Source organism: Ursus americanus, chromosome 32 (assembly GCF_024610735.1).
Source record: "Ursus americanus isolate L20-20 chromosome 32, mUrsAme1.1.p, whole genome shotgun sequence".
Lineage (NCBI taxonomy): Eukaryota > Metazoa > Chordata > Mammalia > Carnivora > Ursidae > Ursus > Ursus americanus.
The window spans coordinates 3,872,006-3,898,108 of record NC_142158.1 but is presented as its reverse complement, the minus strand read 5'-3'; the positions used below and the strand labels follow the sequence as shown (position 1 = coordinate 3,898,108).

General features: G+C 49.1%; 1 protein-coding gene across 7 annotated transcripts in view; it reads right to left on the bottom strand.

Annotated features, from left to right (window-relative positions):
- Positions 1-26,103, bottom strand: part of RIPOR2 (RHO family interacting cell polarization regulator 2) — a 214,151-nt gene that overhangs the window by 72,593 nt on the left and 115,455 nt on the right. Inside the window, exon 1 of one of the 7 annotated variants that reach the window (XM_045800500.2) lies at positions 14,114-14,247. The exons of 5 other annotated variants lie outside the window; for them this stretch is intronic. The gene's annotated coding sequence lies outside the window, so the exon portion shown is untranslated. Of the gene's footprint in view, positions 1-13,837; positions 13,859-14,113; positions 14,248-26,103 lie in introns of those variants that run through there. One more of the 7 variants, XM_087858171.1, reaches the window with a different exon arrangement.

Sequence of the window (26,103 nt, the reverse complement as noted above, 5' to 3'; positions counted from 1 at the left end):
TGACCTCACCTGTAAAATGGGGATGACAAAGAAACCAAGCTCACAGGTTGCTGTGAAGAGTAAATAGGTCAGTGAACGTCAAGTGCTTAGAAGAGTGAAGAAGCATTTGCTATTTTTATCATAACGGTGATGGGAATGTATTATCAAGTCATTTTTAGTTTAATAAGGTCTAGGTTGAGACTCCCTGTGCATCTCCCCGAGGAGAAAATATTCATAGGAGCTGACTGCATGAGGTTTATAATTCACCTAGGTACTCTGTGTTCTCTAGTCTCTTGAAAATTGAATTAGTAAACTGAGCTAGTCTTCAATGATAGAGACTATATGATATATGCAGAGGGCGTCAAAAACAGTTGACTTTCCTATTTAAAAAATGCAGCTGTGCGGGGGCGCCTGGCTGGCACAGTCAGTGGAGCGTGCAACTCTTGATCTGGGGTTGTGAGTTCGGGCCCCACATCGGGTGTGGAGATTACTTAATAATAAAATCTTTAAAAAATGCCGTCGGTATTAAATACGGTGCAGGATCCTAGGATATTTTACCCCTTAGCAGGCCTTTTTAAGAGCCGATTTTCTATGGCATGATTTGCTAGTTTTTCAGCAAACGCCCTCCAGACAATCAGCGGTTCTGAACATTTTCTCTTTTGAAGGATGTCATCCACACTGTATGTTTCTCAAACCTCTGCTCAGACTTTGGAATTGAAAGTACAGAGAACATTGAACGTGGGTGTTGAGTACAATCAAATGGGATGAGCATCAGAATGTGAACTAAGTAATGTCTTTCAAAAATGACATGAATTCACATAAGAATGTATTTTGATCCCAAGGAGGGATAGAATTTTTCTGTGCACCAAAAATATACCATTTGGCAGGATGGCTCTATTGTTTCCGAGTTAGCAGTGCAGGTGTTCCAGCCCCAAGAGCAGATGCCCTCCAACTGTTCAGCCTGGGGTACTCAGGGTGCAGAGAAAGGGGGCAACAGTGTGGACAGGTGGCTAGAAGCAGCCAGTCACCATACCCCTGCCTCCTGCCACCCTCCAGAGCTGGATTCCAGATTACACTGTGTGCCACAATGAATATTCGCAGCAAGAAAGGGCAGTATTAAATTTACAGTTATGTTTCTGTTAGTACTTCTGGAGTCAAGGAAAATGGCTTACACAAGAGCATTTGTCCCAGCGAACGAAGAGCACACGCAAATGTTGTGCAAGTATCACGTATTTCCTGAGAGTGGACTCAGCAACTTCATGCCGTCAAAGCTCTAGTTGATGGAGGGTCTCAAGTCATACAAAACCTTAGAGAATCCCACAGCCAGTGTCTTTGTAAAGGGTAGAGAGAAGGAGCAAGTGAGAATAAGGAGCAGCGGGAGCCAGAAGTTTAAACACATACGTGCATGCGAAGACCCATCAAGTTGTATGGTAGGTATGTGCTTACAGAATCAGTTGGCATCAGGCTATGCACCTCCCTGTTGGGACACTGACCTTGGGACAACGTTTTCCTCTTCTGTAAAATGGGGGTCATAACATCTATGTCTTAAAGTCTTTATGAGGATTGAGGGACATCAGGCTTGTTAAGCAAGATGCCAGGCACAAAGTAAGTACTCAGTGAAACTGATGCCTATCCCATCTCACCCTCATCGCCATCATCACCATCACCCTCATCGTCACCCTCATCAAAGTCAAGAATAAAAACACCAATGGCCCTACCTAAACAATGCAAGTTTTATGTTTTTATGCTCTGATTTATTTTGCTAATCAAGTTGGTCTTGCTAGAACCTAAAATCTCAAGTGAGAAATTCTGGCACAGTAACCAGATTATTATGGAGTTGCAGCTCCATTGTCTGAGCTGGGTCCCCTGGGAGGGGTGTGTGAGGAGGGTGGGCAAGGGGTGAGTCATGCTCAACGGCCCCTGAAGACAGAATCTGATTAGGGCATGTGACTTTCCAAACAATAGCAACTGAGGCCCAAATACACATGTTCTTTTTTTCTTCCTTTCTCCACACAGATTGCTCCTTTTGGACCTTTAGGGGAACCCGGTGGAGGGATAAGAAAATCAGAGTGGAGTTCAACACGCAGGGTGTGGCCTTTTGAACTTCACTGCAAGGCGTTGGTTTAACTACCTCGGTTTAACCTCTTCTACATGTAAGTTCCCACGTAAGATATTCCTTTTTTTTTTAATTAATTAATTGATTTTTTAAAAGATTTTATTTGTTTGAGAGAGAGTGTGAGCAGGGGGAGGAGCAGAGGGAGAGAGGGAAACCGAGCAGGGAGCCAGACGCTTAACCGACTGAGCCACCCAGGCACCCCAAGACATTTCTTTTGAAATTCACTGCCGGGGGATCTGCCCCCGAGGAACGGAGTTTGTATGTCCATCTTTCTGATAGCAATAACTTCGGTGATATCTACCACGGACTCCCTTTTGCCTGGCTTCAAGGAAGTTCAGAGCAAAACTCACAGCTCAATTGTAGCACGAACATTAATCATTTTTTATAAACTGTACATTATTGTAGCCTGTCTCAAATGTTCGAAAAGTCACAGAGTATAATTTCTTAAGCAAACTTTTACCAAGTCGTATTCTTCTCTGAACTATTATATATGAGTTCAAACCGTCTATTGCTTGACAAATGTCACAAGGATATTTCCATTCACGTCCACTCAATGCCCCATAATTTGTTCCAGCTGCTTGTTTCAGGTTTAGTTTTTGGAAGCCACTGGATCACAGAGGCCCGGAGACAGTACGGACGCTAGGGATCATGACTATAAATCCCCCACCAGTGGCGACAAAGGAAATCATCATCCTTCCCACTGAATTATTCCCACAAAAGAAATTTGACTCAGGCTAACATAGGGCCCAGGAAGATAACTTATCTCACACGGATTTGAAAAATGGGCACTTCTGGAAAAGATGAGCCAGGAGTTAAGTGAGTAAATTAAAGCTATTGTTCTGGGAATCCTATTCAAATCCAGTCAGTCCAGACCTGAGGACTCTATTTGAGATGCGCGTCAAAGGGAAAAGAACACTCCGTTTAACAAACCCACGCAAGTCGCCTCTCACACGCACTGGCTACTGCTTCGAGTCTTTTCTAACAGAGAGACAGAGGAGCAAGCCATACAACAATTAAGCAGATCTGACATGATTCATTTTTCTTCAACCGCAGGTAATTACCCCTTATAATTCTCCTATGCATAAATTAAAGCTGCATGAATTAACGATGATCTTGTTTTCCTACCTCCAGTAACTAAGACAAAACGGATCGGGAGCTACTTTACATGTGGGTATGGCTCAGACAATAGTCGTTATGAAAAGGAACGGATGATTCCTTTTTCCTCTGCTTCTTCGCTATTTCCCTCCCTCTTTCTGGAGCGGCCCAGATGTCTGAGGCATCGTGAGGCTTGGTCATGCGCAATGAGGAAGGAGGCTGGCCACTGACAGGTGTGATTTATCAGGGTGCACGGCCGACTCCGAGGAGTAGCGCCTGTCTCCCGTCTCCATCAGGGCACCTGTGCAGACGCGCTGCTTACCTAGCTGGAATCCTGAACCTTTTGGCTGGGCAATGTCCAACAGCTTCTCAGCAATTACAGGAGACTATCAAGGAGTCTCATTCATGCGTTGATACCAGCTGAGACCCTCAGCCTGAGAACCACAGGGATAGTCTGTGAGGACGGAGCTGCTGGGCCAAGTGATCCAGCAACCACAGCCCAGCTCAGTCATGTTGGGGGACTCCAGGTTCCTGAGCTCGCTACTCCGTGGCAGTTCCTGCGGAACTCTGAATTGGGGGTCTTTGTGTATTCACACCCATGGCCACAGCCCAGATGACCCGGGTTTAAAACTGCACTCTGTTCATACGAGTCTTGCTGGGCCTCATGTCCCTCATCTATAAACTGGAGATGATAATAGGAATGACCCCAGGTCCTTATGAGGACTCAGGGAATTAACACAGGTGCCTGGCACACTGGAAATGCTACTAAATGGTCACTGCTATTATTCAGATTACTATTATAGAAAACATTTTTCTTTAGATGGGGTGTTTCATGACCTTAGGGGGACTTTATGTCAACATGCACCATGACACATATGTAGCCTCATCTGTGATTCGGGATTTGCATTTATTTTTAAAAAATTGCAATGACGTGGGGCACCTGGGTGGTTCAGCCAGTAAAGCGCCTGTCTTCGGCTCAGGTCATGATCTCAGGGTCCTGGGATCAAGCCCCGTGTAGGGCTCCCTGCTCCATGGGGAGTTTGCTTCTCCCTCTGCCTCTGCCCTCCACACCGCTCATATTCTCTCTCTCAAATAAATAAATAAAATCTAAAAAAAAAAAAATTGCAGTGACTTCAGTCACCCCTGCGCCCAGGAAGGCCTGGCCTCTGGGCCACATTCAGGATCATGTGATTTGCCTACAGGGAGAGGATGGAAAGAAGGCCCTTTTTGCCAGATTTGAATCTATGCGTGCAAGGCCTACCTGGGTCTATTCTTCCCCCGTCAGACTGTAAAGGATGAAACTAGTTCCTTAAGTGAAAAACTACACATTGCCTCAATCTGGTTTTCTCAGCACCTCTAGCTCGATCACTACCCATCCACATACATGGACACATCTTGAGTCAACACAGCCCCTTAGCTTCTTTCTGCTTTGGCTGTTCTCTGCTATCCCTGGGGAAAGAGTCACTTTGCAACAATCAGAGCCCCCAAAAAATTACATCTGGAAAATATCTTAATGTGAAGAAACACACTCTGAGAATCTTCAAAATAAAACAAAACACAACAAAAAACCAAACCCTTGAAAAAGAAACAGCACATGTCATTTCGATCCTATTTTGGGCCAAAGACCATTATGACAAAACTCAAAGGTCAAACTTTTTTGGAAATGTCATGGGAGCCTGAAATGGGAGCGGTTCCTGACCCTTCCTTTGTCATTATAGGGGTAGGTTTCCATGTGCAAAATACATATCAGACTGAGAGCATCAGTCAGTAAGGAGACAAAAGAATCAGACTTCAGGCTCCCAGTGAATTTGGGTTCAAATAGGCCATATTATGGTGACTGAACGTGGCAGGCAGAACGAATCACCTCTCCCTCCCTCCAGCTTCACACTGTCTTTGCCACAAAGGCTGGTTGAGGGGATCTTCTGGGGCCGACAGACCCCAAACGAGGGGTGGGGACCCTCAGCGACCCAGCCCCTTCGTCACTGTGATCTCAGACAAGCCACTCCATCTTTGCATTCTGCTTCTCGAGCTGGGGAGCCAGGAGCATTCATGTGAGTCCTGCTATGTCACAGGGCTCTGTGGCTTCAGTGGGACATGATGTGAAAACTGCGAACGACGTCCACGGGACATAGGGCAGTATCACGGGGGTCTAGAACTTGGACTTCAGGAACAGCAAACTTTAGGAACAGGGAAGGAGGCATGTGCAAAACAGAGGTGGTAGAAAGAGAGAAACAGAGCAGTCAGCCTGCGGGGAGAAGGGGCTCCAGCGTGGCTGATGGCACCTCGGGGGCCAGGTCCCTGCGGGCCAGCCGGCCACTGCTTTGCCTCTCGTCCACCTCCTCAGCGGGTCCCCAGTGTGAGGACGCTCCCCCAACTCAAGGTTTGCAGCAGCTCTACTGACCACATGGGGCAGCTCTACTTTAAAAAGATGTTCTTCAGGGGTGCCTGGGTGGCACAGTGGTTAAGCGTCTGCCTTCGGCTCAGGGCGGGATCCCGGCGTTCTGGGATCGAGCCCCACATCAGGCTCCTCCAGTATGAGCCTGCTTCTTCCTCTCCCACTCCCCCTGCTTGTGTTCCCTCTCTCGCTGGCTGTCTCTATCTCTGTCAAATAAATAAAATCTTTAAAAAAATAAAAATAAAAATAAAAAGACGTTCTTTGGGGGGGCACCTGGCTGGCTCCGTCAGAGGAGCGCGGGGCTCTTGATCTTGGGGTCATGAGTTCGAGCCCCATGCTGGGCATAGAGATTACTTCAATAAATAAAGAAACAAACAAACAACCTTAAAAAATAAATAAAAGAAGTTATTTGGATTCTTGCTTAATCACATATCAGACGAGGCAGTTTGAAACCCCTCAATGCTACCAGTTCCATGCAAATAAACAAACCCAAATGTGGGACAGTTTGCTTCAGATATATATATTTTTAAAGATTTTATATTTATTCACTTGAGAGAGAGAGAGAGAGAGAGAGAGCATGAGCAGGGGGGAGGGGCAGAGGGAGAGGGAGAAGCAGACTCCCTGCTGAGCAGGGAGCCCAATGGGACCCTGGGAATCACGAGGTGAGCCGCAGGCAGACGCTTAACCGACTGAGCCCCCCAGGCGCCCCCTTCAGATGTAAGAATGAGTTTCTCAGGCTGATCTATGGGAGGAGAAGGTGGGCTTCAGATCTGGTTATTCTACAACTGACAACTGTCATGTTATTTTCTCAGAGTGAAGAAATGTGACGGGAATAACACAAGATGGTTTTAATTGACCTTTGTTCTGCATCTGACTGTGTGGACCAATCCAGTTATTTATTGCTGGGTGACAAACCATCCCAAAATGCAGTGGCCTAAAACAACAACAGTGAATCAGAAACTGGGAAGGGCTCTCTGCTGGACTGTTCTGGCTCAGGGTCTGGTCTGCAGGGTGATGGTGGCTAGACATGGAGTGGTGGGGTCAGAGGAGCCAGGAGCTGGCCGGGCATCTCTCTCTCTTCTTGTCTCCAGCCTGTCCATGTGCTAGGCTAGTTTGCGCTTCCTCAAGCTGTGGTAGCTTCGGGAAAGTCAGACAGCTTACAAAGTGGCTAACGGCTCCAGGAACTAGCATTCCAGCCAATAAGGTAGAAGGTGATTTGTCTTCTAGGACCTACCTAGCCTTGGAGGTCACATTTTCTATGAGTGAGAAAAGTCACAACTTGAGGAAAGGGAACTGAGACCTCATTTCTCCTTGGAAAGAGTCTCCAATCGCTTTGTAGGAAGGGCATGTTGGGTGGGTATACTGTTGAAGCCATCTTTGGAAAATACAATCCACCCTACAGATGGACTGTAGAGTTGAGAGTTAAGCTATAGAAAACCAACATTTGTCCCTGACACTGACCCTTATGTACAATCTCCCCTTCATACCACCCGGCCAAAGATCTCTAACGAATCAGACAGGAGTTTCTAGTATGGTAAGTGGGCAGCTGTTCTGATGCTCCTCCTCTCCTCCCCTCTTGGGCTTGGATGACTTCATAACACTTGTTAAACTTCCTAAAAATCTCAGGCATCGACTTCTGTTCTGCCTCACGCTGTAGTCCGTCCAAGCAGGACGCACACACCTGCCACTCCCCAGGCTGCCCGTGACTTCCCACGGCAGCTGCATGTGACATCGCTCCGACCCCCGTGCAGGATGCCTTTCGGCTGAAGCTGGGAAGCCTGCAGCGACATTGCCTGGACCCCCCTGCAGCGAGGATCCCACATGTGACACCTGGAGCTCCGCCAGGAGCAAGTGCATGAGTTTGCAGGCGGGAGGGGTGGGGAGGCTGCGTGTACCAGTTTCCTATGGCTGCTGTAACAAATTCCTATAAACTTAGTGACTTCAGATGACACACACTTATTATCTTACAGTTCCGAAGGTCAGGAGTCTGACATGGGTCCCACTGGCTAAACTCAAATTTTCAGCACACCGTGCTCCCTTCCGGAAGCTCCAGGGGTGAATCCATTCCCTTGCTTTTTCTGGCTTCTAGAGGCCACCCACATTCCTTCTCCGTGGCCCTGGCTTCATCTCCCAAGCAGGCCATGATCTCTCTCTCTTACCCTTCCTCCACAGCCCTATGACCACAGCTGGAAAAGGTTTTCCCCTTTCAGGGACCCATGCAAGGAGACTGGGCCCAACTTGAGAATCTAGAATAATCTCAAGGTGCTGGATTTCATTACAGTTGGGAAGTTCCTTTTGCTACATGAAGTAACATATTCTTCAGTTCTGGGAATGAGGATGCGGATATCTTCGGGGCAGGGGGGACTTTATCTTGCCTGCTGGGCTGTATTTCTGCTTCTCCATGGTGACTGGTAGCAACCACCCTCCTAGACCACCTGGTTTTTCTGTGCTGGCTTCCTGACTGGCTGTTTCTTGACCATGGCTATGGCACAGTCTCACTCTGGAGCCAGCGGCTTCTCGATCAGCGGGCAGCTTCTTGATGACGGCTCAGGCAGTGGCTCCAATAGTGACCCCATGTGTCTTTCAACGTTGTTCTGGAAAGTTTGACCCGGAGTGTGACCCAACAATTCTGTAAGCCATTTTATTTTACATCCTACAGCTGAACCCTCATGTATCTTCTCAGCGCCATACCTTGCGCCTGTCCCTCTCTCTCTTTTCTAAGCCCCGCTTATTTCTGGGGATGAAGCATCACCAAGACAACAGGACATTAGCTTCCAACTTGGGAAGAAAGGTGTCATTCCAAAGTGGCTTCAATGCTGCCGATAGCCTTATAACGAGAGGTATGGCATTGCCACTGAAGGGTTACCAGCTAGTCGTCCTGGAGTCTTCATTTAGGTCAACCTGGAACCTCCACATACCAGCAGGGCACCTAGTGTGTGTCGCTTTCATTAGAAGGTAGACCGGCACAGTCAAAGCCAAGGCCATGTCACCCAGGCCTTCGTATGTAACAGGAAGTGGGGAAATCAGATGCTATACTGGGAATAACCTCTTGGGAGTTGCACGAGCTCTTTGAAACGGTCACTTTGAATTAATTCCTCCAGTTAGAAGAAGGGAACAAAGCACGTGCATGCCCTTTGTGTTCATCTGCCTTGCTTTCGTATTTCTAAGGTATCCCCTCCCCCACCTACCCCACGCTCCTGTCCTTGACTCCCTTCCAAAAGTCCTCCTAGAGGACAAGGACAGAAGGAAAGGAGTTTGAAGAGAATGGGGTCATTGTTCCTTCGGTTCCTTCCTGGACAATTTGCTGGAGAAGGAAGAGATCACCTCCAGGCTGGAGGCGAAGGCCAATGGCATTAAATCCAAAAGATAAGTGGCGTATACAAGAAAGAGTTACAGGACATTGTTTTTCTGCACATAGGCTGGTTTTCGGAATGATCACTGTCAGCTTTGCTTTAGCATTCTCAGCATTATTAATAGCCTCGTTTCATAATTGGTCCCATCTGACCTTTGCCAGGCGGGCCTCCTCACTGTCCTGAGCTTTCCTACCTTCAGTCTCGGTCTTAAAACTAAGTCACAGGCAGTTAATCGTTGATGCCTCCTATTTGCTACGCAAATAGGCTTGCTGCGTAGCACGCAAGCTGCGGGGATACAGGAACAAGGGAAACAAGAGCCTCTGTGTCCTCAGGGAGCTACAGTCTTCCTAATCTTCCCATCTGGCGAGTCTCCCCTTTTCCCTCCCATTCATCTGTATGCCTACAACAGGCTCAACAACGAAATCTCTCCTTCACAGCCTTCTTCTCCTTCCTCTGACCCCATAGTCCTCATTTCTACAGTGACCAGGGAACTTATTGTCCCATCCGGAACACTTCCGAGTGAAAGAGGGTGCTATTAATAATTATGCCACTGCAGCAGGTGTAGACAGGACAAACCAAGACATGTGTGGACGGCACACTGTTCAACACAACTGGGTTCTTCCTACTTCTCTTCCACACGGTGCAGTCCCTGGAATATATAATCAGTAGCTTACACTTTTATAGTGAATGAAAAAGCTAACTTTGGCCAGATCCCAGAATAGTTGCTTGGTAAACAGGTGCTTAAAATGAAGAAAAAAAATTAGTACTCCTCTAAATTACATAACACAGCGGACTTGAACTTCAAATCCACCTCAGAAAGAAATATGGTTGTTAATCACCATATTGTATTTTAGAATGCTAAATAGTGTGGGAAGTATTCCCTTTGTCTAAGGCTCCTCCCTCCTCGGTCTGGCAGAGAGCTGGTTTTGATCTTGCGGAACATAACACAGACACATTGCATCTCATCTTCTTTCACTGTTAAAAAAAAATCTAATTTCCTTTCTAATTAGTGTAATGAACGTGGGAAAATATTCACCTCCACACAGTCCTCATCAGTGTCACATAAATAATGCACAATAAAATCAATTGGAGTGGCTTCCTTTCCCGATGGGTCCAGGGTTTCCTCCGAGGGAGGGCGACCCAATACCCGGACACATGTAAAACGATCTTTTCTAGAAAGCCTGCAAAACTCTGAGAAGAACATCTCTGATTTTTAGGAAGCATTTCCAGCCAAAGTGGGATGAGTGGACTGTGACCAAAAAAACCCTGGCCATTAACCCAGAGAGGAACTTGGTGGCCTCAGAGAGGAGATCCAGAGAGGGAAGAGGATGTGTGGGTGTTTCCATATGAATTCCTTGAAGATCAACGTGTTGAGTGATTCTGTTCAGTTGAATCAACTCGAATGCTTCCATGTGCACAATGGTGAGGTTTTCATGTTCAGGGGTAGAAAGCTGTCCCAAGAAACTGTGTATCAGGATATGAGTTTGAAAGTGGGGGGAAATGAAAAGCCAGAGGAGGGCTCCCTTCAGATGAAGGGCACATACTCTACTTTGAAGAAGAAGAAGAAGAAGAAGAAGAAGAAGAAGAAGAAGAAGAAGAAGAAGAAGAAGGAGAAGGAGAAGGAGAAGAGGGGCGCCTGGGTGGCTCAGTCGGTTAAGCGTCTGCCTTCAGCTCAGGTCGTGATCTCGGGGTCCTGAGATCGAGCCCCATGGTGGCCTCCCTGCTCAGCGGGGAGCCTGCTTCTCCCCCTCCCCGCCCCTGCTCATATGCTCTCTCTCAAATAAATAAATAAAATCTTAAAAAAAAAAAGAAAAGAAAAAGAAAGAGGTGTCTGGGTGGCTCAGTTGGTTAAGCACCTGATTCTTGATCTCAGCGCAGGTCTTGATCTCAGAGTGGTGAGTTCAAGCCCCAAGTTGGGCTCCACGCTGGGTGTGGAGCCTACTTGAAAGAAAGAAAGAAAGAAAGAAAGAAAGAAAGAAAGAAAGAAAGAAAGAAAGAAAGAAAGAAAGAAAGAAAGAAAGGAAGGAAGGAAGGAAGGAAGGAAGGAAGGAAGGAAGGAAGGAAGGAAGGAAGGAAGGAAGAAAGAAAGAAAGAAAGAAAGAAAGAAAGAAAGAAAGAAAGAAAGAAGGAAAGAAAGAAAGGCACATACTCATAATCATTTTCCTTTCTGAATAGATCTTTCTTATAATCACATTGTGGGGTGTTTGCATGACAACTGCTTTATGACACCATTCCACATCTAGATTTGCCCTCAGGGAACCAATTATGCGCCACTGGCCTATCTGTACCTCCTCTCCCCACCCCCACCCCAATACCCTTGCTCCATTGTCTGTTTTCAGCTGGTATTCTTTTCTGGTTGAATGGCCACAAACACAAGCTGTCTATCTCCTCCAGCTCATGGAGTTTGGCTTGGCAGATGAGAATAACCTTAGTCAAGAAGCTGTTCAGAAGCACGAGGCCCTGCTCAGGCCCCCAGCGCAGAGGAAGCTCAAGGGGAAAGTCAAATGTGCTGGTGCCCCAAGGAGTACCCGCGGTGTAAATAAAACAGACTTTCACTTCTACCGCCACTTCCTCCCAAGAGAAGCAAGACTGGCTGTAGACTTCTGCCTTCGTTTCAGAATGAAAACAAAACAGCTTTCTTATTTTTCGCCCCAACCCACTGCATGCAACGAACAGTAAAATAAAACACGGTTTGCAAACTCTCCAACCCAAGGGACTGTTGTTGGCCTGATCTGACCACTTAATATAAAACGTACTAACTGCTCTGCTCACCCTCCGTAGCTGCCTTTGTCTGGGTTGTCGTCTCTTGACACTGAAAGATGAGTCAATAATCTGTGAATTAAACCAAAATATAACAGAGAAGTGACTTGGTTACATTTAGAAGTCGGCCTGTGGTTGGTATCACAGCTGGGCTGTGGGGCTTTACCATAGTAGGGAGGTTTCCATTTAGTGACTCAGAGGCCGGGTAGGACACCTGGCACTCACGGCCAGGGCCCCAGGCCAATGGACTTCAATACTCAAGGGTGGAATTTTTATGTGAGTTTAGCTACCAACATGTACGGACATAAATAGCTCCTTCCCAGCCTCTTTGGTTTCTCTAGGTCCCCCGTGAAAGGGGATGGGTCCCTTCCCTGCTGGAAAGAATTTTACTTTGCAGTCAAAGGAAGGAGAGCCGTTTCTGGAATCTGTGTTTGGGAACTCAGAATGCTATGCATGTCCTCAGAGCATGCTCTCAGTCATTCCTCGCTCTGGCTTGGTATTTCTTGATATTTATACTAAGGATAAAACATTTGAAGCAAAATCTCACATTGGAGTGTCAGAGAAAGAGAGGAGCGATACCAGTCGGGGGCCTTCTGGAAAAGCAACACGACAGCATGTGTTTACTAAACTGATTCTCCAATGGTCACGTTTTCAGATGTTTGGACAGACACATGCATTACCTTCCCGGGGAAGAGCTGTAATTTGTCAGGATCTCAGCGGAAGGGCAAGCCGAGCTCAGGAGGCTTGACCCTGAGGGCTGGGCTGGGAGGAGGTGGTGAAGAGGGGGCAGGCCTTCTCCCCTGGTTGCTGTTACCCTGCCTAGACACACCCCTGCAATTTGCTCCTACAGAAAGGATATGGCTACTGGCTGCTTCCTAATTAACCACTGGAGAATAGCCTGGCGATGCTGGTTCTTAGAGAGTTCACGGTGACGCCCCCTGCTTGTGACAGCCGCGAACACAGAGAGATGGAGACAATGCCGGGAGCTGGTGGGTGCTCCTGGGCGAAATCACAGTCTGGTCCAAGGAGGCTGGAGGAGCCAGAGGAAGGAGACAACTAAGCAGATACTGGGATGGGGGTGGGAAGGAGAAGAGGAACATTCTCGGAGCCAGAGAAACCTGACAGAAAGCAAAAAGGAAGAACTGATTGTGTGTCAGGTAACAAAGGGGCAAATGCTGACCCAAGATGCCCAGCACAGTCCTGTAGAGAGGGTCAGCTGTAGTTTCTTTGGGAAGGGGGGGGCAGTGATTCATCCTGGTCCTAGAACTTCAACCAAGTGCATGGATCTGAGCTGCAAAAGGTGGGAGCAGGAGGAAAGATGGCCCCAACATGTCCTGGGACTGTCATGATCCCACAATCACAAGCTTAAACATTTCCTCTCTGTCACTCAAGCAACTCGAACATCTATCTCCAGGATAAGAACCTTCCACACCCAACACTGCCAACCCCCTCTCTGCAACCCTCCCCGTACCCCCATCAGCCTGGCTCTCCCAGTTTTCCACAGGCACCTCTTGCCCCTCAGGGGACTGCCACCATGCACCAGGGACTCGCACAGCACTTCTGCCACCGTAACATCTGGATGGCAGCGGCTTGTGCAATCTCAGACAGCCCCCCTCCCTTATAAATGAGGTGTTCTCTGCTCCTTACCGCCCTGGGAAGGAGGATAGGAGGTGACAGTCTCATCTCTAGGCGACAGAGTTGCAGATGCCTCTCTTCTCCAGACCCCTCCCAAGCCACAGAAACTTGCAGGGGGCTCCTGTCCTCAGGTGCATCGCCCCTCCCCCACCCTTCTAGACCTAGGTCAGCAGCCGCGTGACACATTACTCCTGCTTGCCTCTTCCCTCAATTTTCATCTCGCCCCCCCCAACCCGCGTGGATTTCAGACGCCCTGGGTCTGGTTCCTAGCCAAGCTCAACAGCGGCAGGCTTGGGGCAAATGAAGACGCCGGGTGCAGAGATTCCAGCCCTCGCTGGACTCGGCACAAGCGTAGAGAGTGCCGGAAGTAGCTGGGTGACAGCGGGCCACGGGGACCCACTCGAGGGCGTCCGCGCGGCCACCCTCGGAGCATGGACGGTGGGACCTGGCGCGCCGCCGTTCCAGAAACGCCCCCCCCCCCAGGCACTGTCCCGGGCTCCTTACCATCTCCACGGCCAGTCCCTCCGCTCTCCCCGGGCGCCCCCGGCTCCTCCTGCAGAAGTGCGTGTGCCCTCTCTCCCTCGGCAACTTCGCGGCCCTCCCCTGCGGGCACAGGCGCGCAGAGCCTCCCGGGCGCAGGGAGCCAAGGATGCCCAGCCGGAGCGGCTCCCGAAGCCGCAGGGCTCATTCAAGCCCAGGATGCCCCTGGCCACCCAGACCTCATCTGGGTGGCAAGCAAAATCAGAAGCAAAAAAAGAACACCCGAGAAGGTGCACATACCTAAAGACGAGAGCTCCTTGTCATGACAAGGGGACACTTGGGCTCTCTGGCGTAGAACAGCCTCGGTGCGAATGCAATTTCCCGGCGGCCAGCACCCCCGGCTTTGCAGCCCACAGAGCTCGCCCACTGGGCCGAAGGGACAAAGCCGCGGGAAGCAGCAGGGTCGCCCGCGCGGACCCCAGGGGCGCTGCGCGTCGGTTCGCGGCAGCTGCGGCCAGGGGTGCAGTTGCGGGGCCGGCGGGCGCGAGGCTGGCGGAGCCGAGCGCGCAGGCGGAGGGGATGGGGGCGGAGGGGCGGGGGGCGGGGAGCCGGCGGAGGGGAGGCGCGGCCCCGGGCCTGGCGGCGTCGTCGTGTGAGCAGGGAGGGGGCTGGGGGAGACAGCTGCTTGACAGTCACTTCAGCCTAACTCCAGGAGACTGCGCTTTGCTGTCTGCCTCCAGCTGATCGCGGCCGCGCCAAGCTGCTCAGCGCGAGCTGGTGTGGCAGCTTTGGAGTTATCCGCGGAATTCACGCTGGGGAGCGAGCCGAGCGCAGAGGGCATGGGAGGGAGAGGGCAGGGGGGCGGCCCAGGCGAGGAGAGACCTTTTCAGCTCACCTTTGGAATTTGGAATGGAGTCTGTACCTTGAAACCATTGCGCAGGGGCGGCAATGGCGTGTGTGTGTGTGTGTGTGTGTGTGTGTGTGTGTGTGTGTGTGTGGTTGGGGGTGGGTGAAGTTGGTTGTTCAAGGCCAGAGTTGTGTCAGAAAACCCCCCTGGGGAGATCTGCTTTGTGTGGGCATTCCACCAGGCCCTGTTGGGGTAGACGGTTCTTGTAATGATAGGAAGAAATGGGGGGTTTGGGGTTTTGTTTCGTTTTGGTGGGTTTGAACTATACATAAAGCTTTCCTTTGGGAAAGTGTGGGTCTGTCTGACGACACATTCCATAAAGAGTCTTTGGGAGTGGAAACATACCGTTTGAGACTGGGAGTCTATAAGGGCCCAGAGACAAGGTCTCTGCCGCCTGCTGAAACAGGGAATGTCTGCTCTGCTCCGGTTTCCTTATCTGCAAAGCCACCACACTGAGCACCTTGTGTATTTAGGGTATGTTAAATAACACAGCACTGCGGGTGCATTTCCCCGCCCCTCACCCCCGCCCCAGCTTGGGATTCAGTAACTTTGTGAGTGAATTGGTAAGAACTGACAAACTTATGACCAAAAGAGACCATTCCAGGAGACTGTATCAACGTGCAGACACCTATATCCAGCTGTGGGAAGGAGACCACATCCTCAGGCCCCGAATATGAACAGCCAAAAAAATACAGCCTGATCAAGGAATCACAACCCACCTAAGGATACAGTGGGAGCAGAGTGTGCTTATGTCTAGAAAGGCCACCCAGGAGCGAGCAAGCACGGGTCTCCGCTTCAGCCCAGGAAGGGCGGCTTGAGCCGTGAATTCCTGGACAGTCAGAGCCTTTGGTTTTTCAAGACACCACTTCTCTTTGCCCTTCTTTTTGCTTACAAAGGAGTTTTTCAGTCTTCCCATGTAGGCATTCCTTTCAAGGAGAAAATGTGTCGGCCACATGATAGGAACATTCCAGTCTGCCTGGCCAGTTATTCTTTGTATGTTTTCAATATTGGTATTCTGGTCAATACTTACGTCCCTGGTGAGGTTGCTTGACTTGAGCCAGTCCTTGCTATGCTGAACACTGCAGTTCATTGGCTGTCTTCCTACATCCTTGGTTTGGGAGCAGATCCTTCACAAGCATTCTATCATGTATTCCTGACTATACTTCTGCAGTTGGCATTACTACTCCCATTTCATGGCTGGGAAAACCAAGATCCAAGAGTGTTAATGAGACTTGCCCATAGTGTTGTTTTAAGTAGCTACATTTGTGATGATTTGTTACACAGGAATAGACAGACAATACGGAGACAGTTATCTTTTAAAAGATAACATTGTGGTCACTGTCCTGCTCAAAACCCCACATGCCCCCATTTATTGTAGAATAAACCCAAACCCCATACCAATGCTCACAAGTCCTTCTAGCCTCACGTGGACCCTCGTCCTCTTACTAAGCTCAGGCCACGAAGGCCTTCTCTGAGTTCCATAAACATGCAAAGAGCCGTCTTCCTTGACCACCCACATCTTTAAGTATAGTCTTCCTTCCAATTATTCTTTTTCAAAACCCTACGTCTTATAGAACACTAATTGTAAATTGTAATGGTCTTATTTGCCTTTTTGCTTGTTTCTTGTCTCTCTTTCCCTGCGTTGTGAGATCATATGGGCAGAGACCCTTTCTGTCTTGGAACCTGTATCCCCAACACAGGGCGAGAGCTCCTTACTGAAGGGAGGATGAAGGGAGGTTCTGGCTGCCTTTGCTTCTGGTGAGGGCTCTCTTCCCGGCTTGCACACAGCCATCTTCTTAATCTGTCCTCTCGTGGTCTTTCCCCAGTGCACGCGTACAGAGAGAGGGCGAGAGCTTTCTGGCAGTGGCTTTCTTAGAAGGACACCAATCCTCGTGCATCATGACCTCATCTAAACTTAATTACTTCCCTACTCCAAATACAGTCAGACTGGGAGCGAGGGCTTCAACACATGAATTTGGGGAAACACATTCAGTCCCCAACACCCACCTTCCCAATGGCACTGATTTCCTGAGGAGGAACGGGACCATTGGAGACTTCACACGGATTTTATGGGAGGGAAGGGGCGGAGGATCTCACGAGGACATAGATGATGCCTTGTGCTTTACAGACATTGTCTCCCCTAAGCCTACTACAATCCCTCTTTCTATTACTGTCCCCTTTGGAAAGATAAGAAAGCTGATGTTCTCGCGGGTCGAGAAAGTAACGTGTGCATGGTCACAAAGGTGCTCCAGGTCAGCGGGAGAAACACTCAAGGCTCTGTTTGCTACAGTACATCGCACTCTCCAGCGCACTTTCCCCCTTTGGGCTCGGGGTATCTTGTTGAGGCTTGGGTACAAGTGTGGGGGCAGGGGTGTGTATGTGCGGGGCTGGAGGCCAGGGGGCCAAGAGAGGTGTGGGGTGGCTCCTAGATTTCCTGTGAGCTTGCCTCAGAGTCTCATCTTCGGGCCTGAAGCTCTGGACGGGAATGAGGCTGGCGTGGTAAGTCAGCTAATCCTTCTCGAGCTTCCCCCCGGGGGCAAGGAGCACAGCACGGGAGCTATGCCAGGTGAGCGCCCAGTACCGGCTCCTTTCGTCATTGGACTGGAAGCACCTGGTAGAGGGGTCTGCCCTGAGTGACTTTGTAGACTCTACAGTTCCCAGTGGAGACCCCTCCTTGAGGTCAGGGACACGTACGAGTGAGGGACCGGGCAGCAGGGGTTTATGACCTTGACACGATCCTAGTGGGGTTTCTAGTCCAAATCCCAGAGCCCAGGGTCACACAACCAAATAGAGTCGGCACCAGAACCAAGATCTCCTGGTGCGCAATCCAAGGTCTTCACGCTGCCTCGCAAATCACCGCTCCTTCTGTGGTCACCCAAGTCTTCCTTCTAGGGTGGTTATTTCTCCCTGTCTCCGCTCTCGCTGTGAGAATACCACCTCCTTCCCTCTAGATTCTTACTATCGCCTAACCAGGATTCCTCTAGCTCAAAACTTCCCTGATTCAAGCTTTTGGAGACACCTGGGCTAAGCCCTTGGAACCTCATCCAGGGAAACAGTGAGGCCCAGAGCTCGACAGGCACCGGGCGGGGTGGGGGAGCCCGGCGCGGATATCAGAGAAAACTCTGCTAGTTCAGACTCTGTGTCACTCTTCCATGGCCCTGGAAAGACATGGTTCTCCCAAAGGAGAAGGAGTTTAACGCAGGTCCCTCTGTCCCCCTCCCACATGTCAGTCTTAATTGAAAACACCCCAAGGTACTGATGAGAGCTACTATTTCAACTAGCTGTTATTTCAACTAGCGGCAGGAGACATGGAGGTAAACATGACAGTCATGTAACCCGCCTCGTGGAGGCTGGCGTGAGGACAGCCAGACATAACTAAGGTGGGTGTTAGGAAAGAGGAAGCACCATGGGCGCTATGGGAACTGTGATTATTTCCGGTTCCATAAAACAGGGTGTCTGAACTTCAGCAGCACTGAAAACGGTCTCTTTCAATAACTGAATTTTATCCTGCTTTTTGCTCATGGGCGTTTGTTCAAGTCCCTTTTGGGTTGGGGAACAGCATTGGCCAACCCATCCTGATTGTTCTTTCCACCACCAATTGATCGTAGTAAATATGCAATTCCTCGGTAGAAAGCAGAAGAGCATCCAAAATGCAACCAATTTAGTTCCCTGACGTAAAGATTTAGATATTTAATACAGAACGTGGGACATGCCTGAAGACCACTGCTGTCATGAAGCGAATTGATGGAAGGTCTCCGAGATTTGGTTATATCCAGTGACCCCTATTCATTTATATTTCTATCTATTCCTTCTGCCCATGATGCTAGTGCATTCTGGCTTCTACTCTTGGTTAGTTGACTAGTCCTAGGGGTAGTCCGATACAACTGAGATCTAATCTCTTTCATAACTATGGTGCTTAATATCCATGTGGACAGCAGATCTAACATCCTGATTTTGAAATTCCTTCTCTACTCTTATGACCTTCCTCTATAGGCATTCGGCCACCCAAGTGCATGGCCAGCTCCTGGCTTGGAATGCTGCCAGCTCTCAGATTCTTGAATCCCTTCCTTACACTGTAACTCTTTACCCTCCACCTTGCTCACATCTGCTGAATTCTTCCTTTGCTGCTGTGGCCAATCTTTCTCTATTTCTTTTTATTGTTCATTTTCTAACTTATGAAGTACAGGAGAATCACTCTGGGGAAGAGTTTAAAATGTGGACTTGTGAGTCACCCTCTCTCCCATTCCAAGTCAGTCATTTTAACGAGCACACTGATGGCTCTGGCACATTTTCTCAGGATGCACTTTGGGAAACACTGGTCTGGGTAAGATCCAAACAGGTGCGCAGCCCGCTTGGCACTACCATGTGACTCTAGAAGCCTTTTCAGTACGCCCCACTACCCTGCACCACTGGCCCTAAGGTTGGCCCTTCCAGCCATGCTCAGTGTCCAAGCAGCAGCCCTGCAAAGAGTCTCTGACCTGGAGACACCTCAGTTCTATTTTGGTTCTGCCAATGGTAAACTCAGGGCAAGTTTCAACCTTTGAAATCTGTGTCCTCATCTGTCAAATGAAGGGTGTGGACAACTTGATCATCAAGCGTCCTTTTGGCTCTGACATTTGACCATTCCTGCTTCCACTGTTTTCTCCGGTCACTTCCACCGCCTGGAAATTCTCTGCTAAGAGTTGCCCATCGCTTTTTCTCTCATGTTTGTCTCTAGAAATCTTGCCTAGCCTCTGAAGCCTTGATCCCAAACCAGCTCCTTCATGATGCCTTGCTTGGCCCACCCTGCTCTCCCCTCATTCTCCTGTAAATGCCGTGTCCCCCCGAGTACAGACCCAGTCCCATAATTTCCTTCTGTCCCAGATATTTGGTGCACTTCCCCTCGTTAGTGTATATGATTCTGGATATCAGAAACTATGCTTAGGGCCACTGACAGCAGTGGAAACTTTATATTAATGAGTGTAGAGGATACACAGTAAATATTAAGAAATGAGGAATGAGAGCAGATCACGTGCCCTGCTGGCTTCTGTCATCTTTTCCCCCAGAAAAAGAGCATAACATCCCCACATTGATTGACGTCAGAGCTGTACCTACAGAAAGAAGTGTGCTTCAACTTGACACATGACAGCTGGGTCCTGCTTACTGCTTTCTGAACTGCTGAGGGCAAGACCCCATTTTCCTTTGCCCATGTCTGGCACTGATGATAAGGTTCTCAAGGGAGTAGACATCTCAGACTGTGGCTTCCTCACCATTGTTACCCTGTCTGCTTGCACAATGGGAAACAGGTTTGGCCAACACACTTGGCATTTCAGTGTGTCTCAGGAACGAATGTGTCAGGGATGCTGAAGTCAGGCCTATCCACTTGGGCAAATGATCCCAGTCCGAAACCCTACCTCCACCCCCACTTCTAGTTTCTACACCAGGTGAAGGCTATGTGGGTAGAAGATCGTTAGCAAAAGGTTCAAAGCTGGCAGGAAACAAAATATGCCTTAAATGTAGCAAACAATCTCCTTCTACCCAGAAACTTGAGATTGGATTGCTCATACATTATTATTATATGACAGGGAGAGGTCGTTTTCTGCAGTAATAATCATTTGGACCAGCCGTTGCCAATTTTTTGGTCTCAAAACCTATTACACAATAACATAATCTAGACTAGCCATTTTATATTTCAAGTAACATGTATATGTGATATATATGTATGTATATAAATACGTAATTATATATATACATAAATATATATGTGTATACACACACACATATATATAACATAATCTAGATTAAACCCCTTTATACTTAGAAAAATTGTTGAGGATCTTTGGGACCTTATAAAAGAGTGTTGGGAAACCTCAGGGTTCCTCAGACCCCATATCGAGAAGCTCTGATCTACCCTGACAAAGATTTTGGCAGAATGTTAACTTCGCAAATTCCTATAGCTATGAATCCTTTAAAGCTAAAGGGTATAAATTTAATTCACTAAATATTATTGCACAAAGATACTAAGATAAGTATAAAATAATTTAAAAATGACTGTAGATGTGATTGGAAACTGTCAGCATATATGTGTAAACACAATGCTCAGTACTTGACAGGTAAGCTTTTTTTTAAGGTTATAAATTGACTTCTACTTTGCAGTAAATCCGTTCCCTTTTCCTCATCAATAGGGGAGACATAAAAGAAGAGATTTATCTGTAAGGTTCTCCAAGGTAATTATTTATACTGTGTCCTTGGCCCGCTGCAGTCCCTGGCTAGCAGGCTATCCTGCATCGCCCCTTCCTGTCTATTCTCCAGCTCCCTGTCTCTGCCCTCTGCCCCAGGGCCTGCCCGGACCTAGGATGCCCGGTTGGGTTTGGCCAGTGGGAGTTCCAACAGGAGACAGGTAAAAGGGAAGGGAGTGAGGTGAGGATGTCCATTCCTTGGCTCTTCCCTGTGAGGTCATGCTGGGCTGGCTGTGTCCCCTCTTAAAAGATGACTCTCCCCCGTGGGAACCCTCTCTGCCTCCATCCTGTGGGTTCTAACCTCTTCCTCTCCCATCCTTTGGGCCCTGCAGTGACACTGGCTCCACTGGGCCCTCTGGTTCCCCCATACTCCACCCACACCTTCGTAAGCAATCTCTTTGTACAGAAGCTCCCTTGACTTATTCTAATTAGAGGGAGCCTTCGGTTTCGTGATGGTGCCTGGATGGATATACATTAATAGTCGCCTATGGCTTATTGAAAAAGTGTAAAAACTGCTTGGATTCAGGCATTCATGTTTCGAAATTTTTTCTTTTTTTTTTTTTTTAAAGATTTTATTTATTTATTCGACAGAGAGAGACAGCCAGCGAGAGAGGGAACACAAGCAGGGGGAGTGGGAGAGGAAGAAGCAGACTCACAGCAAAGGCAGACGCTTAACCGCTGTGCCACCCAGGCGCCCCCGAAATTTTTTCTTCTTTAGCTAACTCTTCATTGTTTTTGTTTGTCTCTCTCTTTTTAAAGATTTTGTTTATTTTAGAAGGTGAGCAAGCAGGGAAGGGGCAGAGGGCAAGGGAGAGAATCTCCAGCAAACTTCCTGCTGAGTGCAGAGCCCAGTGCGGGGTTCAAACTCACCACCCTGAGATTACGACATGAGCTGAAACCAAAGTCAGATGCTTAACCCACTGAGCCACCCAGCGCCCCTGTTTCTCTTTCAGTTTTAGGTCAGGGCCATAGTTGCACACGATCCTGTTCCATCCCTTTCCTCCCTACTGCCCCGGCTTATGCAAACTGTCTTCCCCCAAATCGGTCCCTCCCAACTTCATAAGAGTGAGACTATTAACTTGAGGTGATTTTAGGAGGCATCACAGGCCCAGCAGCCACATTACTGGAAACGTCATCCCTGGTTGCGAAGCCTCACGGTCTTACGGACATTGCGTTGGAGTCCAATTCAGTCTGAAACAGGTCTCTGCGAGGTTAAGTGAGCTGTCACTACTAGTCAAGCAAAGCTAGACGCTAGGGCGAGCGCCAGACACCGGGACAGCTTCGCACGCGGGAGAACACCCTGCCGCGGGGCGCACGCTCCTCCGGGCTGAGCCCTTCCCTGAGCAGCGGCTTCGGGTCCTGCTCGCGTGGGAACCAGGAGCTGGGTGGGCGGGGCCCCCGGGCCCCCTCCGCCAGGACCAGAGAGCATTAGCTACCCTGGCTAGCTTCAGGGTCTACCCTCTTCCTCCCTAAATCACCACTTCACAGCCTCCACTCCCACCCCCACGTACATTTTATGCAAAATCAGGATAGGGGATACATCCTCCCTGGTCCCCTGTACCCCCCGCCCCGCGCCCCGTTTCCCATTGCAGAGGTGAGAGTGGAAATCTGACTCCCAAGGCACGGCTTGCCCAACACTCAAGGCCTTCTTTGGTCGCAGGAACCGGGCCTGGCCCCACTTCCCCCATGTTCCTTCTCGGCTCACAGGCAATCCACAGCTCTGATAGCTTGGGCGGGAGCTGTGACAACAGGACGGGGCGCTGTCACCCTCCATAATTAGCCAGGCAGCAAGGCTGCTGTAATATCCCTCGTTGACAGTGCTCTTGAACCTAATAAATGATTCACGCCACCAAAGTGTAATTGGCTGTCACATTGGAAATAGGTCATTCACGCTAAGGCTGCTGGAGGTGAAGATTTCACAGCCACCGAAGCAAATCCAAGTGCTTCGGTTTCAGCAAATCTCCAGAGAAAGAGGCTTCTCCAAGCAATGCCCCCCTCACTATCTTTCATCGAATCCCAGCTATGTTTTCATTAGCGGCAGCAGGGAGAGCCGGGAACAGCTGTCTGCTGGCAGGCTCGGGAGTGGGGGAGGGAAGGCTTTGCTCAGCCTCTTCCTTCCCTGTCCCATCCTCAACGGGCCTCAAGGGGCTCCTCGAGGAAGATAAATGCGAACACCTGCTCTCGTTTATTCTTTGCACCCAAGACAGCGGCTGAGGCAGAATGAGAACGTAAGCACCGGGCCGGGGCAGGTCTCAGGAGCCCGAATGTGCACGGGCCTCCCCGAGAAGTGCCTCTCAGCCCGGGTGCCACGTTCAAAGAGGAATTCAAGGTCAACAGCTGTGGCCGCGTGCCCCTGCGTTTCATATCCTAATTCACAGGCGTTCGGCCCTCTTCACTGCTTAGAATACGCTTGCCCTCTTGTCGGCCAAGACGTATTATTCAACTCAAGTGCCGGCAGGAATACAAATATTTGGCTAGTTCAGTGTTTGGAGAGTTACGTGTTAATATGTTCTTTTCATCGTTTTCGAGGGTCCCCCAGATGATCTTGCAGGAGGAAGAACAGTTTTCCCCAGGATTAGAGTAAAGAGAAGTGGTTGAAGATGTCGTTTGGGGGATTTGAGTTAAAATCAAGCGAATGCGCTCTTGATGTTAAATGGATGTGTAACTGAGAAAAGCTGATAAAGCTTCTCGGGAAGGGAAGGGAGGGAGGGAGTTCAGCAACGAGATGGACTCCCTGCCCGCCTTCTGTCAGGAAGACAGACCCAAACCCCCCGTAGGTCTCTTCCAGCAGCCAGCCCGTGGATGTGGAGCCTTGGAGCAGAAGGGCAAGCGGGTAAGTGTTTTCACGTGCGCGCAGCTCGCAGCTCGGGAGTCACGTGAAGGTGGAGAGTCCCGGACGCTCTTCCACGACTGTGGGGTTCATCGCAATGGTGCTTGCAAGGATATCAAGCTCTCCCTTCAAATAGGCACCTCCAAGAGGCCTGCCCCGCTCCCCCAGCCCTTCCCCGATCTTTCCTTAACTCTCCTTCTAGTGTTTTTAAGCACTTTGAACGTCGGGTTTTGAGGCGCAGCCCATGTAAGTCGTACAGTCCCACCCCGCAAGCTAGACGTGAATCTGTGATTTTCACTGATGCGTATGCCGCACTTCCCCAGCGCCCGGTGCTGCGGCTGCCCGGAGTGGGGGGTCCATGGAATCGGCCACCACGTGCATCTCCACTGCAAACTTGACGGTCCTGAACTGGATCCTGATTCCCCGTCATGGCCATACTCCTTCCCACCTCCAAGCCCCCTCCTCTGACAGTGCTCCTGTCTCAGTAAAGAGCTGTGTCACCCTTCCAGATGCGTGGGCCAAAGCCTTGGAATTATCCTTGGCCACCCCCCACCCCCACTTACTTGCAGAATTAATTGGTGTCAGGCCTGGGAAGGGCCCCCTCCGCTCTCTCTTGGAATATCGCAAGTCTTCCAAGTGGCCTCCCTGCCTTGGCCCTCCACACCCCTCATCTTCACTTTCAAGACAACAGTCAGAATGAGCCTTTCGAAAGGCAAATCAGATTATGTCACTGCACTCAACAAGCACCAGGGTCTTCCCATCTCCCACAGAGCAAAACCTCAAATCCTTATAATGGCCTGTAGGGCTTTACAAGGGCTGCCCCCCCGAAACCTCTCGGATCTCATCGTGCACCCCTCTTTGCTCGCACACTGTGCTGGAGTGCTCTTCCTGGAACATTCTCCCCCAGAAGTCCAGGTCAGACCTACAGCTCCATCAAGCTCCATCTATCAGCAAAGCCTTCCCTGACCACCATGTTCTATCCTTCTCACCCTGCACTTAATTTTTCTCCATAACCCTTCTCGCCATCAGACACATCCTGTTCTTGTCTCCTGTCTGTCCCCTCCATGGCAATATAACTTCACATGGGGTAGGGCTCTGTCACACTCACTGCTGATCCCAGGAGCTGAACAGAACCAAACCTAGTGCATGGTAGACATTCAGTAAGTCTTCTTTAAAAAAAAAAAAAAAGATATTATTTGAGAGAGAGAGAGAGAACACAAGCAGGCACAGGCAGAGGGAGAAGCAGGCTGCCGAACAGGGAGCCCAACACGGGGATCATGACCTGAGCCGAACGCAGATGCTTAACCGACTGAGCCACCTAGCACCCCCATAAGTATTCTTTAAATGAACGAAAAAGTAAATCTTCTATCCCTAAATAGTTCATAGGCTCCTGAGGGGGCTGCCTCTTCTGATTACGCTACGCCTTTCTAGAGAAGCCTCGAAACATTTATGCAGAGATTCTAAAAACTGATTCCCAACCAGGCAGAAGTTGGTAGGAAGCATTCCCATACCTAACTCTCACGCATTCCGTTGTGAAGAACATGGTCTTTCTAGGACTGTGTGAGATAAGCCCAGCCAGGGTCACAATCAGCCACTTCAATCTCTCATGGAAATTCAGTTCTCTACTGTGACATTTATGTGGTTCAAGAAAACGTAACTGTTTTTTGGACTTTTGGGAACTGCCTGGTACTTCCTGGTTTTTGTTTGTTTGAGTGTAGTTATTCCTAACTTTTTTTAATGTGAAGATATCTATAGATATATATAGATGCATATATACAGTTAAATACGCATAAGACTTACCATCTTCATAATTCTTCAGTGTACAGCTTGGTACTGTTAAATACATTCGCACTGTCCTGCCACCAATCTCCAGGGCTCTTTTCGTCTTGCAAACCTGAAGCTCTGTACCCTAAACAACAACTCCTATTTCCCCCTCTTCCCACCCCTGGCAGTCACCCTTCTGTGTTCTGTTTCCAGACATTTGACTACTTCAGAAACTTCATTTAAGTGGAATCATACCGTATTTGGTGGTGTTTTCATTTGTTTGTTCTTTGTAACTGGCTTCTTTCTCCTAGTTTAATGACCTCAGGTTCCTCTATGTTACAGCAAGTGTCAGAATTTCCTTCCTTCCTATGGCTGAAGAATATTCCATTGTACGTACGGACCACATTTTGTTTGCCCATTTGGCCATCGATGGGCAATTGGGTTGCTTGCCCCTTTCGACTACTGGGAAGAATGGTGCTGTAGTACAAATATCTCTTCAAGACCCTGCTTTCAATTCTTTTGAATATATACCCATAAGTGGAATTTCTGGATCATAGGACAGTTCTACTTT